Genomic DNA, 14,229 nt, shown 5'->3' with positions numbered 1-14,229 from the left:
AAGCAGTGATAATGCTCAATTAATTAATCTGTTTTAGTGACACTGATTGAAGGATAAATTTTAGTCAGGCCATTGTGGATGAGCCCCCTGTTCTTTGAAATTGTGCAATTGCAGTACGAAACAATTTAAAACCATCCTAATCTTTCTCATTCTCTCGATAAAGTAATGCAGCAGGAAATACAAAGCTGAGTTATAAGCACTATTAGCCAGGATTATATAGTAAAGTGGAACAAGGAAATAAATGAGTTAATGAGCAGGTGCATTTTAGTGAATGCTAACCTGTCTGACAGCATTCTGCCTGAAAACAAGTGAGACAGTTCTTCATTGAAGTCTCATTGGACAGTCAATGCAATCTAATCCTTTAACAAGGCTGTGAAGCCTTATTTTAAACAGAATTTTTAACTTTCTCTTCCCACTGTAGCTCCACCGCTGAAACTGTATGACTGTCACAGGATTGAGGTGTGGACGTGTCTGTAGCAGAGATTTTTCACAGAGAAACATTGCAGGTAAGAACAATAAATAGATCAAAATAATAATATCCACCCAGTTTATTACTTAATTTGAGATTTTGATTCACCCAGAAGACTCCAGTTTGATATAAAATTTGATTGGGAGCGGAAAGATGCAAAATGACAGAGGCAAATGAGGTTAATGGGAATATCAATGGCAGATGGACATCAGTGTAAAAATGTGTATAGGAGAAAGTGAAATCGTTAGGTTGCATTAATGCTGAGAAACTTTGGGAGTTTTTTTAGGTGTTTGTTGATCATAGAATCTCAACAGTGCAGGACAACCCTGTGAAATCATTGTTAATGACATCCTGGATTGGGGTTGTACAATACAGGAACATATTGCCCATCTTTGCCTCGTCCTCGACAGATTCAGGATCAGACTGCTGAAGCCAAACTCTACGAAATGCAGATTCAGAGTGAAACAGGTTCCCTCCATGAGTCACTAATTCACAGCCGATGGTGTGAATCTAGATTCAGACAGGACAATGACAATTGCCATCCCTATGGACAAGTACGCTTTACAGTGCTTCCTTGGGATGATGAATTATCTAAGTTAATTCCTTCTTACAGTGAGATCACTGGATACTTCATCAGCTCCTCCACCAGAATGTCGATTGGTGCTGGCAGGAGCACCGTACAGCTGTGTTCAACAAACTGAAACAGGGACATTCTCAATCTACCGAGTGCTGCAATGTTTTGATATTCGAGCATTTGTATTCCTATCCACAGACACCTCCCAGCATGGACTTGGTATCAAAAAAACTGACCAATAGCCTTTGTTTTAAGAGCCCTCACTGACAGTGAGACTGGTTATGCTCAGGTCGAGAAGAAACTCCTTGCTCGAGTCTTCGCCTGTCAGAAATTCCATCACTTTATGGTCATCTTGTAAATGTCAAAACTGATTATCAGCCACTCATAGTTATTCTAAAAAAAAATCCTCTTTACACTGCCTACACATCTACACAGTGGTTAGCACCTGGGATCAGTTCCACCTCAGGTCACTGTCTATGTGCAGTTCACACGTTCTTCCTTTGTCTACGTGGGTTTCTTTCCTACAGTCCAAAGATGTGTGGGATTGGTGGATTGGTAATGCTAAATTGCCCCTTAGTGTCAGAGGGATTAGCAGGCTAAATATGTGGGGTTACAGGGATAGGCCCTAGGTGGGGTTGTTGTCAATGCAAGTTTAAGGGGTTTAATGGGCCGAATGGCTACCTTCTGCACTGTAAGGATTTATGGTGGTAGGGCTACAACACTACGATCTCAGCATTGTCTACAAATGCAGTAAGAAATTGTACTTGGCTGATGCTCTTTCCAGAACCTTCTTATCCACCATTGACCAGACAGATCATGTGGAGGCAATTGATATCATGACCATTTAGGTACTTCCATCTTGTTGAATCGAAGCACTAAAAGATGTCCTAAAGGAGCATCTCACATGCAGACAGTTCCATGCGGTCATTGTGAAAGGCTGGCCAAAGTCTTCAAAGGAGCATCCCATGAGTTCCACCTATTCTTCTCTGAGAGAGGAGCAAACTGTACAGGATGGATTGATACCGAGTGGCCGGCGATTCGGCACTCCCACATTCCTGCAGCTCCACCAAGCACTCAGGGTGGAGGCAACTCAATATAGGGTAAAGGAATGATTATATTGGCTCTCCATGTATGTGGACATGGAGAGGGAAGTCTCCAGGGGAGCACCATGGATCTCACTCAAACTGCATCAAACCAAGGAATCACTGCACCTCTGAGGTCCCAGACCATCCATGGTTACTCACAATGGCAAATATCTTCAAATAGAATGATAATCAACACTTGATCCCAGTTGACTTATTCTTTGGATGGTTCAAAATCATTACCTGCCAAATGTGAAGAGCAACACAGTCTTCATCAAGCTCAACAGACGCGTTGCTATACACAACATGTCTCAGAAGATAATGATGGACAAAGCCCACCAATTCCTCTCCAATGAGTTTAGGAAGTTTGCACACTCATGGGACTTTGAGTACATTATGAGCAGCCCCGATACTCATACTCCAATGGCCTGGCAGCCAAGCACCAACTTGAGTAATGTGCCCAAGACCAATGAGATTTCTATGCTGCACTCACTACTCAGACTGTGAAATGTGCCAAGACAGGCTCTACCCTCATCAGCACTGTGACTGTCCTCTAGGCACAGGACCACAATCCCCATTGCCAAGGCCTTCTTACAACAAAAAGTGGAAACCGATGTACCATTATGAAGAGGTGAGGAAAGGGAAAGAGAAATTATGCTCAAATCCTAGCACACACTGCCCATTAGAAACTGGTCAAATGGTCAGGGTCCAAACCACACATGGCCATGACAAACAGTCAAATTGCTGTGCAGTAGCCTTGACAGTGCTCATTATGTCAGAAATTAGCATCACATACTGCAGATATCTGAACTAGCACTATCAACCACCACGGTACTCCATAAATCCGGCCTCAATCCAGTCCCCTCTCTCCAACAAGAATAGAGGCTCCTCCAGAGGGCAAAGCAGCAAGCCCTGCAACCATTCGGTATGTCGCAAGGTCTTTGAGAATGATTGGAAGCAATTCTGATAAACAGAATTAATCTGCATTTGGTGAGGCATGGATAAATCAGGAACAGTCAGCATGATTTAATTAATTTATTATGTCTGACCAACTGAACTGAATTTATTTGAAGAGGTGACCAGGTGTGCAGATGACGGCAATGCATTTGACATGGTTGACTTAGACTTCAGCAAGGGTTTTGCTAAGTTCCGACACTGAAAACTGATGGCGAAGGTAAGAGCCCAGGGGAACCAAGGAAATTGGGCAAATTGGATCCAGAATTGGCTAAGTAGAAAAAAACAGAACATGATGGTCAAGGGGCTTTATTTTTGGGTTTGAAGACTTTGACCTGTGGTGTCTTGAAGGGATCAGTGTTCAAACCTTGCTGTTTGTGGTTTATATAAATGATTTAGACTTGAATGTAGGAGGGTTGATGAGGGTAGAGATTCACCAGGATGTTGTCTGAGCTGAAGAGTCTCATTTATGAGGAAAGATTGGATAAACTGGGCTGGTGGTTCTTGGAGCAGAGGAGACCAAGTGGGAATATGATTTAAATGCATTTTCACTACATTATTTACTTTGTTATGAGTTCTATGTGCATCCAAATACAGAGCTTTTAGTTTTGTCTTTTTGCTATCTTTGTAAGATCTAGTCTTGTTTGATCGTTTAAAGCCCTCCCTGCTTGCTTAAGTGTTGATTCACAAAAACACTCATCTCTGCACTGTTCAGGTATAGACTGTACCAACAATACAGCTTCTATATTCCCTAGTACTGGTGACAGTGCCCCTCAACTGTAACCACATGTATCTTTGAGCCACATTCATTTTCCAAGTCTTTTATCTTCTGCTGACTTGCACATGGCTCAGGTAATAATCCAGAGATTCCTATCATAAAGTCAGAGGTTTACAGCATGGAAACAGGCCCTTTGGCCCAACTTGTCCATGCTGCCCTTACCCGAAGCTAATCCCAATTGCCTGCATTTGGCCCATTGCCCTCTATACACATCATATGCATGCAACTATCTAAATGCTTTTTAAAAGAGAAAATTGTACCCATCTCTACTACTACCTCTGGCAGCTTGCTCCAGAAACTCACCACCCTCTTTGTATCTCTCCCCTCTCACCTTCAACCTATGCCCTTTAGTTTTAGACTCCCTTAACTTGGGAAAAGATATTGACTATCTAGCTGATCTGTACCCCTCATTATTTTATAGACCTCTATAAGATCACCCTCAGCCTCCTACGCTCCAGAGAAAAAAGTCCCAGTCTCTCCAGCCACTTTATAATGCAATCCGTCAAGTCCTGGTAGCATCCCAGTAAATCTCTTCTGCACTCTTTATCGTTTAATAATATCCTTTCTATAATAGGATGACCAGAATTGCACACAGTATTCCAAGTGTGGCCTTACCAATGTCTTGTACAACTTCAACAAGACATTCCAACTCCGGTATTCAATGTTCTGACTGATGAAACCAAGCACACCGAATGCCTTCTTCACCACTCTGTCCACCTGTGATTCCACTTTCAAGGAGCTATGAACATGTACTCCTAGATCTCTTTGTGGAGTCACAGATGGACAGAGTGGTGAAGAAGGCATTCGGTCTGCTTGGTTTCATTGGTCAAAACATTGAATGCAGGAGTTGGAATGTCTTGTTGAAGTTGTACAAGACATTGATAAGGCCACACTTGGAATACTGTGCACAATTCTGATTACCCCAACGCTCTGCCATTAACTGAGCAAGTCCTGTCCTGGTTCAATCCACCAAAATGCATCACCTTGCATTTGTCTAAATTTAAACTCCATCTGCCATTTGTCAGCCCACTGGCCCAATTGATCAATATCCCGTTGCAATTGGAGATAACTTTCTTCACTGTCCACTAATTACTTGGCAAAAACAGCAAAGACATCATGAGGAAAATCTGTTTTTTTCACAGAAAGCAGTTAGGATCTGGAATTCATTGCTTGAGTGGGTGGTGGAGGCAGGTTCAACAGCTTTTGTCGCAACACGATGGACTTCCCACAGAAGCTCAGCACGCATGGAGCAATTGAACCAGGAGCACTCCTGGTCACAACAGATGTCTTGGTACTTTACACCAGCATTCCCCATGACAATGGCATTGCTGCAACTGCCTCAGTACTCAATGCTGACAACTGCCAGTCTCCAGACGCAATTTTACAATTCATCTGCTTCATCCTGGACAACAATGTCTTCACCTTCAACAACCAGTTATACATCCAGACATACGGAACAGCCATGGGGACCAATTTTGCACCCCAATATGCCAACATCTTCATGCACAGGTTTGAACAAGATCTCTTCACTGCACAGGACTTTCAACTGATGCTATACACTAGATACACCTACGATATTTTCTTCCTTTTGGACTCATAGTGAACAGTCACTGAAACAAGTATATCATGACATCAAGTTCCGTCCCACTATCAGACTCACCATGGACTACTCTCCAGAATTGGTTGCATTCTTGGACACACGCATCTCCATCAGGGACAGTCACCTCAGCACCTCACTGTAGCGCAAGCCCACGGGTAACCTCATGATACTCCACTTCTCTAGCTTTCACCCGAAACTCATTAAAGAAGCCATCCCCTATGGACAAGCCCTCCCTATACACAAGATCTACTCAGATGAGAAGGATCGCAACAGACACGTCGAGATGCTGAAAGATGCCCTCATAAGAACAGGATATGGTGCTTGACTCATCGATCGACAATTCAGACATGCCACATCGAAAAACTGCACTGACCTCCTCAGAAAACAAACACGGGAGACAGTGGATAGAGTGCCCTTCATCGTCCAGTACTTCCCTGGAGCGGAGAAGCTATGACATCTTCTCCGGAGCCTTCAACATGTCATTGATGAAGACGAACATCTCGCCAAGGCCATCCCCGCACCCCTACTTCTTGCCTTCAAACAATGGCACAACCTCAAACAGACTATTGTCATTAGTAAATTACCCTGCCTTCGGGAGAATAGTGACCATGACACCACAAAACCCTGCCACAGCAGCCTCTGCAAGACGTGTCGTATCATTGACATGGATGTCATCATCTCACATGAGAACACATCCACCAGGTACACGGTACATACTCTTGCAACTCGGCCAATGTTGTCTACCTGATACGCTGCCAGAAAGGATATCCTGAGGCATGGTACATGGGGAGACCATGCAGACAGTATGACAACAGATGAGTGAACACCACTCGACAATCACCCAGGTGAGAGATTGTTCTCTTCCTGTTGGTGAACGCTTCAGCAGTCATGTGCATTTGGCTCTAATCTTCGGGTAAGTGCTCTCCAAGTTGGCCTTCATGACATACGACATACGACATCGCTGAGCAGTGACAGCCAATTTCCACACGCATGAGGATGGCCTCAACCAGGATCTTGGGTGCATGTCACGCTATCTGTAACCCCCATGATTTGCCTGGGATGGGAAATCTCACTAACTGTCTTGTCTGGAGACAGTAAACATCCCTTTAACTTGTGCTTAATGCTCTCTCCACTCACATTGTCGATACCTTTTTTTTTGAGACTTGATCACCTGTAAGGACTCACATTCCAACCATTATTTTGTAAATTGAACAATGAATTGGGGCAGAGACTGAAGCATTTGCAATCATCTTCAACCAAAAATCCAGAATAGAAGATCCATCTTGGTGCAAGTCTTCAGTATCATTATCCTTATCTGCCATCATTGAAAATTGGAGGTTAGGAGGTCTGACATCCATTGAGGAACTGGGTCATTGGAGTTCAGGATGTGAGTTTAATAATATCCTGTGGCTAAGCCATACATTACCTGGAGTGAATCAAATTGGCTGAAGACTGGAATGATACTGGGGACCTCCAGAGGAAGTTGAGATTTATTGTTCACTTGACACTCGTATTTTCTTTACCTTAATCACCTTCTCCCAGATCCTCCAATGTGGATTATGCCCAACATGGGCCAAAAAGGACAAGATCTTCACTGTGTGGCAATGATGAGAGAAATGCAGGGAACAGCACCAACCCTTGTCCTTTGCCTTCTTTTGACCTCATGAGGTTCTTTGATATTGTCAACTGTGAGGGGATTATGAAGTGTCCTCCTCTGTTTCGATTGCACTCAAAAGGTTTTTCACCATCCTCTGCCTGCTCCACGATGACAATCATCTGTGATCCTGATAAAGGATCGCTATTAACCTGCTCCCTAACAGACAGCACTGCCACCCTGGTTATCAAAATCCACAATGAGGCCTTGAACAAAATGGACTACTTTCCAGATCCTGGAGCCACCTATCAACAAGGGTAGTCATCAATGGCAAGGTTTAATGCTGTATTCAGTTTTCCAGTGCAGCCTTTGATCATCTGAGGAAGAGAGCATTGAAGATCAGACCTCAAAACCAACACCAAACACAGCCTACAGAGCAGTAATAATACTGCCACCTATATGGCTCAGAAATGTGGATTATGTATGGCAGGTGCCTCAATTGCCTCTGCACCATGCAGCAAACCCATTGGCAGGGTAGGTGTTGGGCCAACAGTGAAGAATTGATCCCGCTCAATCAGCTCTGCCACATTGTCCACATGCCTGAAACGAGATTCCCGAAATACCTGCCCTTTCTGAAGCTTCGACCCAGCAGGCGAGCCCCAGGAGGGCAGAGGAAACACTTTGAGGACATTCTCAAAACATCCTTGGAAATTACACCATCCTCACTGACATCTGGGAATCCCTCGCCCAAAACAGTCTGAAGTGAAGGAAAAGCATCTGGGAAGAAGCTGAACAGCTCGAGTCTCATTACCAAGAGTGAGCTGAAACTAAGTGTTGACAGTGAAAGGAGCGCATGGCGACCTGGGCACCTTACCATCCCCTCCTTCCAATCACACCACTCTGAGACTGCCCGAGAGGGAGAGAGAGTCTTCTGGCTGAAGATGGTTGTAAATGTTTTATGCTTGTCTTTTATACTGATGTGCTGGGCTGCAAAGAACAAAAACAGGCCGGGAAACAGGCCCTTCGGCCCAACGAGCCCGCGCCGCCATTTTAACATTACCAGTCCCCCCCCTCCACCCATGAACCTTATCTCTTGTTTATGGCATTCCACATTGTGGGAAACTAATTTCGGGACAATTTTATTCCCTCCAATCAGCCTAATAGCACATCTTTGGGGTGTGGGAGGAAACCAGAGCACCCGGAGAAAACCCACGCAAGCACGGGGTGAATGTGCAAACTCCCACAAACACTGGCCCAAATCCATGTGTCTGCACAGCAAACAGTGATAGTCACTGAGCTGTCGTGTTGCCCAGTTTAAGCACACACTAACGACATGAAGCACTAGGCCACTCTCGAACATTCAAGAGCAGACCAAGTACGACTCATCGCGTGTATGCCCCTCGTTGGAGAACAAGGCGGACCGACTTAAAATCTGAATTAAAAGAAAAACATTGTTATCATACCACATCCTTTTATATTACCAGGGACGACCCAATGCTAATGAACATTATTTAAAACAATCTCCTATATCCTCCCATCTTCAACCCACTCATGTGCCTGTCTAAGTTACTCTTAAACAAATCCAGCGTGCCTGCCTCCACCACCTTGCTTGGCAGAGCATTCCATACCCCCACTATCCTCTGTGTGAAAAACCTCCCTCTAATATCTGTGTTATACCTCTCTCCGCTCACCTTAAGCCCGTGGCCCCTCGTACTGAGTGTCTCTAACGTAGGAAATAGCTTACCTCTGTTTGCTGTATCTATACCCTTCATAATCTTATATACCTCTATTAGATCCCCCTTCAGTCGCTGTCTTTCAAGGGAAAACAGCCTCAGTTTGCTCAATCTTTCCTCATAACCCAGTCCTTCCATACCAGGCAACATCCTGATAAACCTCCTCTGCACTCTCTCCAGAGTCTCCACGTCCTTCCGGTAGTAAGGCGACCAGAACTGGACACAGTACTCCAAAAGCGGCCTAACCAATGTTCTATACAACTGCAACAGTAGACTCCAGCTCTTATATTCTATACCCCTTCCTGTAAAAGCTAACATACCATAGGCTTTCTTCACAACTTTCTCCACTTGTACTGCCACCTTCAAAGACTTGTGCATTTGCACCCCCAGGTCTCGCTGCGTTTCTATACTCTTTATAGGATTACCCTTTATCATATAACTCCCCCTACATTATTCCGGACAAATTGCACCACCTCACATTTATCCGGATTAAACTCCATTTGCCATATATCTGCCCAATATACCAGCCTATCAATATCCCGTTGCATTGCCAGACACTGCTCCTCACTGCCCGCCAATCCAGCCATTTTAGTGTCATCTGCAAATTTGCTGATCACACCACTTACTTCCTATTCCAAGTCATTTATATACACTACAAAGAGAAGTTCCAGTACTGAGCCCTGCGGCACACCACTAGTGACAGATCTCCAGCTAGAAAAGGACCCCTCCACTACTACTCTCTGTCTCCTCTTAGCAAGCCAGTTCTCAACCCATCTAGATACCTGGCCTTGTATCCCAGGAGCCTTAATCTTTTCTACCAACCTACCATGAAGGACTTTGTCAAACGCCTTACTAAAATCTATATAGACGACATCAACGACTCAATTCCTAATCCCTCTATGTTATCCTCCCTCTGCACCGCGGTGATGTGCTCCCTAACTAACAGTGCCACTCCCCCTCCTCTTTTTGACCCTCCCCTGTCATGCCTAAAACACTTATACCCAGGAATATTTAGCTGCCAGTCTTGCCCTTCCTTTAACCACGTCTCCGTCATAATTGCTCCTTCATAATTGAGAAGAGGGATGGTTGTGGAGCTTCGTCCTCAATTTAGAACATAGAACATAGAACATTACAGCGCAGAACAGGCCCTTCGGCCCACGATGTTGCGCCGACCAGCTTTTAAAAAAAAACAACACTAACCCACTAATCTAAACCAATCCCATTTCGTCCATAACCTATCCACAGATCTCTTAAACGCCCCCAAACTAGGCGCATTTACAACTGCAGCTGGCAGGGCATTCCAGTCCCTCACCACCCGCTGGGTAAAGAACCTACCCCTGACATCAGTCCTATAACTACCCCCCCTTAATTTAAAGTCGTGCCCCCTCGTGCTAGCTTTCTCCATCTGAGGAAAAAGGCTATCACTATCTACCCTGTCTAAACCTCTAATCATCTTATATGTTTCAATAAGGTCCCCTCTTAGCCGCCTTCTTTCCAGCGAAAACAACCTCAAATCTCTCAGTCTCTCCTCATAGGATCTCCCCTCCATACCAGGCAACATCCTGGTAAACCTCCTCTGCACCCTCTCCAAAGCCTCTACATCCTTCCTGTAATGTGGGGACCAGAACTGCACACAATACTCCAAGTGCGGCCGCACCAGAGTTGTGTACAGTTGCATCATGACGCTGTGACTCCTAAATTCAATCCCCCTACCAATAAACACCAAGACACCGTATGCCTTCTTAACAACCTTATCTACTTGATTCCCAACTTTCAGGGATCTATGTACACATACACCTAGATCCCTCTGCTCCTCCACACTATTCAAAGTCCTCCCGTTAGCCCTATACTCAACACATCTGTTATTCCTACCGAAATGAATTACCTCACACTTCTCCACATTAAAGTCCATCCGCCACCTCTTGGCCCAGCTCTGCAACCTTTCTAAGTCACCCTGCAAACTATGACACCCTTCCTCACAATCTACCACACCTCCGACTTTGGTGTCATCAGCAAACTTACTAATCCACCCAACTATACCCTCATCCAGATCATTAATAAAAATTACAAACAGCAGTGGCCCCAAAACAGATCCCTGAAGCACACCACTCGTAACCGAACTCCATGACGAATATTTACCATCAACCACCACCCTCTGTCTCCTATCTGCTAGCCAATTCCTGATCCAATTACCTAGATCACCCCCAATCCCATACATCTGCATTTTCTGCAGAAGCCTACCATGGTGAACCTTATCAAACGCCTTACTAAAATCCATATACACCACGTCAACTGCCTTACCCCTATCCACCTCTTTGGTCACTTTCTCAAAGAACTCGATAAGGTTAGTAAGGCACGACCTACCCGCTACAAAACCATGCTGACTGTCTCTAATCAATTCATTACTCTCCAAATAACTATAAATCCTGTCTCTAATAATCCTTTCCAAAACCTTACCCACCACAGAAGTAAGACTCACCGGTCTATAATTCCCAGGGAAGTCTCTTCTCCCCTTCTTAAACAATGGGACAACATTTGCTGTCCTCCAATCTTCCGGTACTATACCAGAGACCAACGACGACCTGAAGATCAGAGCCAGAGGCTCCGCAATCACCTCTCTTGCCTCCCAGAGAATCCTAGGGTAAATCCCATCCGGACCAGGGGACTTATCTATTTTCAAACCCTCTAAAATATCCAGCACATCCCCCATATCAACTGCAATACTATCTATTTTACACCCCTGCACCCCAGTGTCCTCCTCAGCTACATTCATGTCCCCTTGCGTGAACACCAAAGAGAAATATTGGTTCAACGCCTCTCCAATCTCCTCCGGTTCCACACACAACTTCCCTCTACTGTCTGTAACTGGCCCTAATCTTGCCCTAACCAACCTTCTGTTCTTGACATACCTGTAAAACGCCTTAGGGTTCTCCTTAATCCTATCAGCCAAAGTCATCTCATGTCCTCTTTTAGCCCTTCTTAACTCCCTCTTCAACTCCCTCCTAGCCAATCTAAAACTTTCTAATGCACTACCTGAGCCCTCAAGCCTCATCCGAACATAAGCCTCCTTTTTCTTCCTAACCAACGAATCAACTTTTTTAGTGCACCACGGTTCCCTGGGCCTACCAAATCCTCCTTGCCTGACAGGGATATACCTATCACAGACCCGCAGTAGCTGCTCCTTGAAAAATCTCCACATCTCGGACATTCCCAGTCCCTGTAATCTCCTAGTCCAACCAATGCTTCCTAATTCTCTCCTAATAGCCTCATAATTACCCTTCCCCCAGCTGAAACTACTGACCCGAGGTTCATGCCTATCCCATTTAGGTACTTAATTTTCCATCACCATTCACAACTGGATGTGGCAGCACAACAGATCTTAGATCTGAATTGTTGGTCATAGTATTGTTTAGCCTCATCTATTCCATGCTTTTTTTTTGCTGTATAACACACAAGTAGTTCTGTGTTGTAGATCAAACAGGTTGACATCTCATTTTTATGTATGTCTGGTGCTGCTCCTGACATGCCTTGCTGCACTCTTTCAACCCTGGAAATTGTCATGTGGAATGCTGGGCCATGAGATTACAGATTCTGATCGTATACAACAGTGATTACAGCTCTGCAGTGATTAATTAAATGTGAACTTGATGGGAATGTGACAATGTATTGCGTCAATACAAATTATTTTGCTCTGTTTTCTGATGTAAATTGTTTTCTTTTAGAAATCAGATGGCTCAGACTTCAAGTTCTTTGTTCTTCAGTCTGGAAGAGATCACCAGATTGAAATCTGATTTTGAAAGGAGTGGGATTGAAAAGATTGAACCACTGATACAGAAGAAGTTAGATGAGCTGGACAATCCAGAGCTTAACATCGCAGTGACAGGAGAATCAGGCGCAGGGAAATCCAGCTTCATCAATGCAATGAGAGAGCTTCAGACTGATGATGATGGAGTAGCTGAACCACAGAAACCACAATGGAGCCAACCGGATACAACCATCCCAATCTGCCCAATGTTTGTTTCTGGGATCTGCCTGGAATTGGAACGACAAAATTCCCAGCGGAGAAATACCTGAAGAAAATGAAATTTGAAACATATGATTTCTTCATCATTATTTCTGCCTGTCGATTTAGAGAAAATGATGTAAAACTTGCCAAAGAGATTAAACGACTGGGGAAGAAATTCTACTTCATTTGATCTAAAATTGACAATGATCTCAATTCAGTGAGAAGGGGAAGCAGGAAATTTTAATGAAGTGGCAGAACTGGGAAAAAATCAGGAAAGATTGTATCAGCAATTTGGACAAGGCAGGGATCCCATCTCCCTGTGTTTTCCTGATATCAAGCTTTGATCTGGATCTGTATGATTTTAATCTGTTGAGTAAAACTTTTGAAGATGATCTTCCCATGATGAAAAAGGAGGTGTATGTACTGTCCCTTCCAAACCTAAATGTGGAAATTGTAGAGAAGAAAAAGAAAGAGCTAATGAAAGGAATCTGGATGGCGGCAATACTTTCTGGAGTACGAGCACTGGGAGCACTGCAGATTCCTGGAGTCTCCCTTGCTTGTGACATTAGGATCCTGATGAAAGAAATAACACATTTCCGTAAATGTCTGGGTCTGGATGATGTCTCTCAAAGATTGGCCAACATGGCAGGGAAACCTGTGGAAGAACTGAAAGCCGTGGTGAAAACTCCCCTGGCTGGAAAAATAACTAAGGATATAATTGAAAAGGTGTACGGGGATTACACTGCTGTTAGCAACCTTGGTCTTGAGCTTGCATTTTTCCTCATCCCAGTTGTCGGACCAATCTTCCAAGCACGTTCATCATATCTTATGACTTACAAGCTGCTGCATGGTGCACTGGATGATCTCACAGAGAATGCAGAGAGAGTGGTGACGGCTGTTTTTAAAACTCATGAAATTGATCAATGCTAAATATTCATTCTGAAAGTCAAAGCTAGAATTGATGTGTTAAAGAGGTCTAACCATGCAGGAATTTTATTCTGCCATGTTCTGTTTTTGCTGATTTCATTTTTAGCAATATTTTTCATCAATTTCAGAGAAGAGCCTCTGCAGTCTCAGCTACCCATGTCTTAACTTGCAGTAAACCCTGTTTCCCAACCCCCCTGTACTTTTGTTACTCTCCTTTCTGCTGGTAAGATGATTGGCTTGGCAACTGCCCATGGTGCAAGCTTTACTTTCAGTCTCAGTTCAATGTCAACAGATTGCCCCAATCTCTATCTCCAATTCATGGATCATTTTATAATTTCCATCCTCGATTTCTGAGCTCATGGACAGCCAGGCAAATCCTTTAATCAAACATCGCACAGCGACAATCCAGATACTCACTGGCAATATCACTGATGTCTGTCATTGTGTGAGCAACTCACTGATCAGGAAAAAGAGTTAAACTCGCAATGATAGTTGGCACATGAGTTCCGAAT

At 44.1% G+C, this 14,229-nt stretch overlaps 1 pseudogene across 1 annotated transcript; it reads left to right on the top strand.

Annotated features, from left to right (window-relative positions):
• The first annotated feature begins 422 nt into the window (after positions 1 to 422).
• Positions 423 to 13,735, top strand: LOC145342621 (interferon-inducible GTPase 5-like; annotated as a pseudogene). The gene is made up of 2 exons (XR_013886582.1): positions 423 to 506; positions 12,507 to 13,735. The product of XR_013886582.1 is annotated as an interferon-inducible GTPase 5-like (transcript).
• The last annotated feature ends 494 nt before the right edge of the window (positions 13,736 to 14,229 follow it).

The sequence above is a fragment of the Carcharhinus amblyrhynchos genome, chromosome 4 (genome assembly GCF_965287045.1).
Source record: "Carcharhinus amblyrhynchos chromosome 4, sCarAmb.v2.hapA, whole genome shotgun sequence".
NCBI lineage: Eukaryota > Metazoa > Chordata > Chondrichthyes > Carcharhiniformes > Carcharhinidae > Carcharhinus > Carcharhinus amblyrhynchos.
Note: the sequence above shows the minus strand (reverse complement) of the source record. Positions and strands in the feature narration are given on the sequence as shown.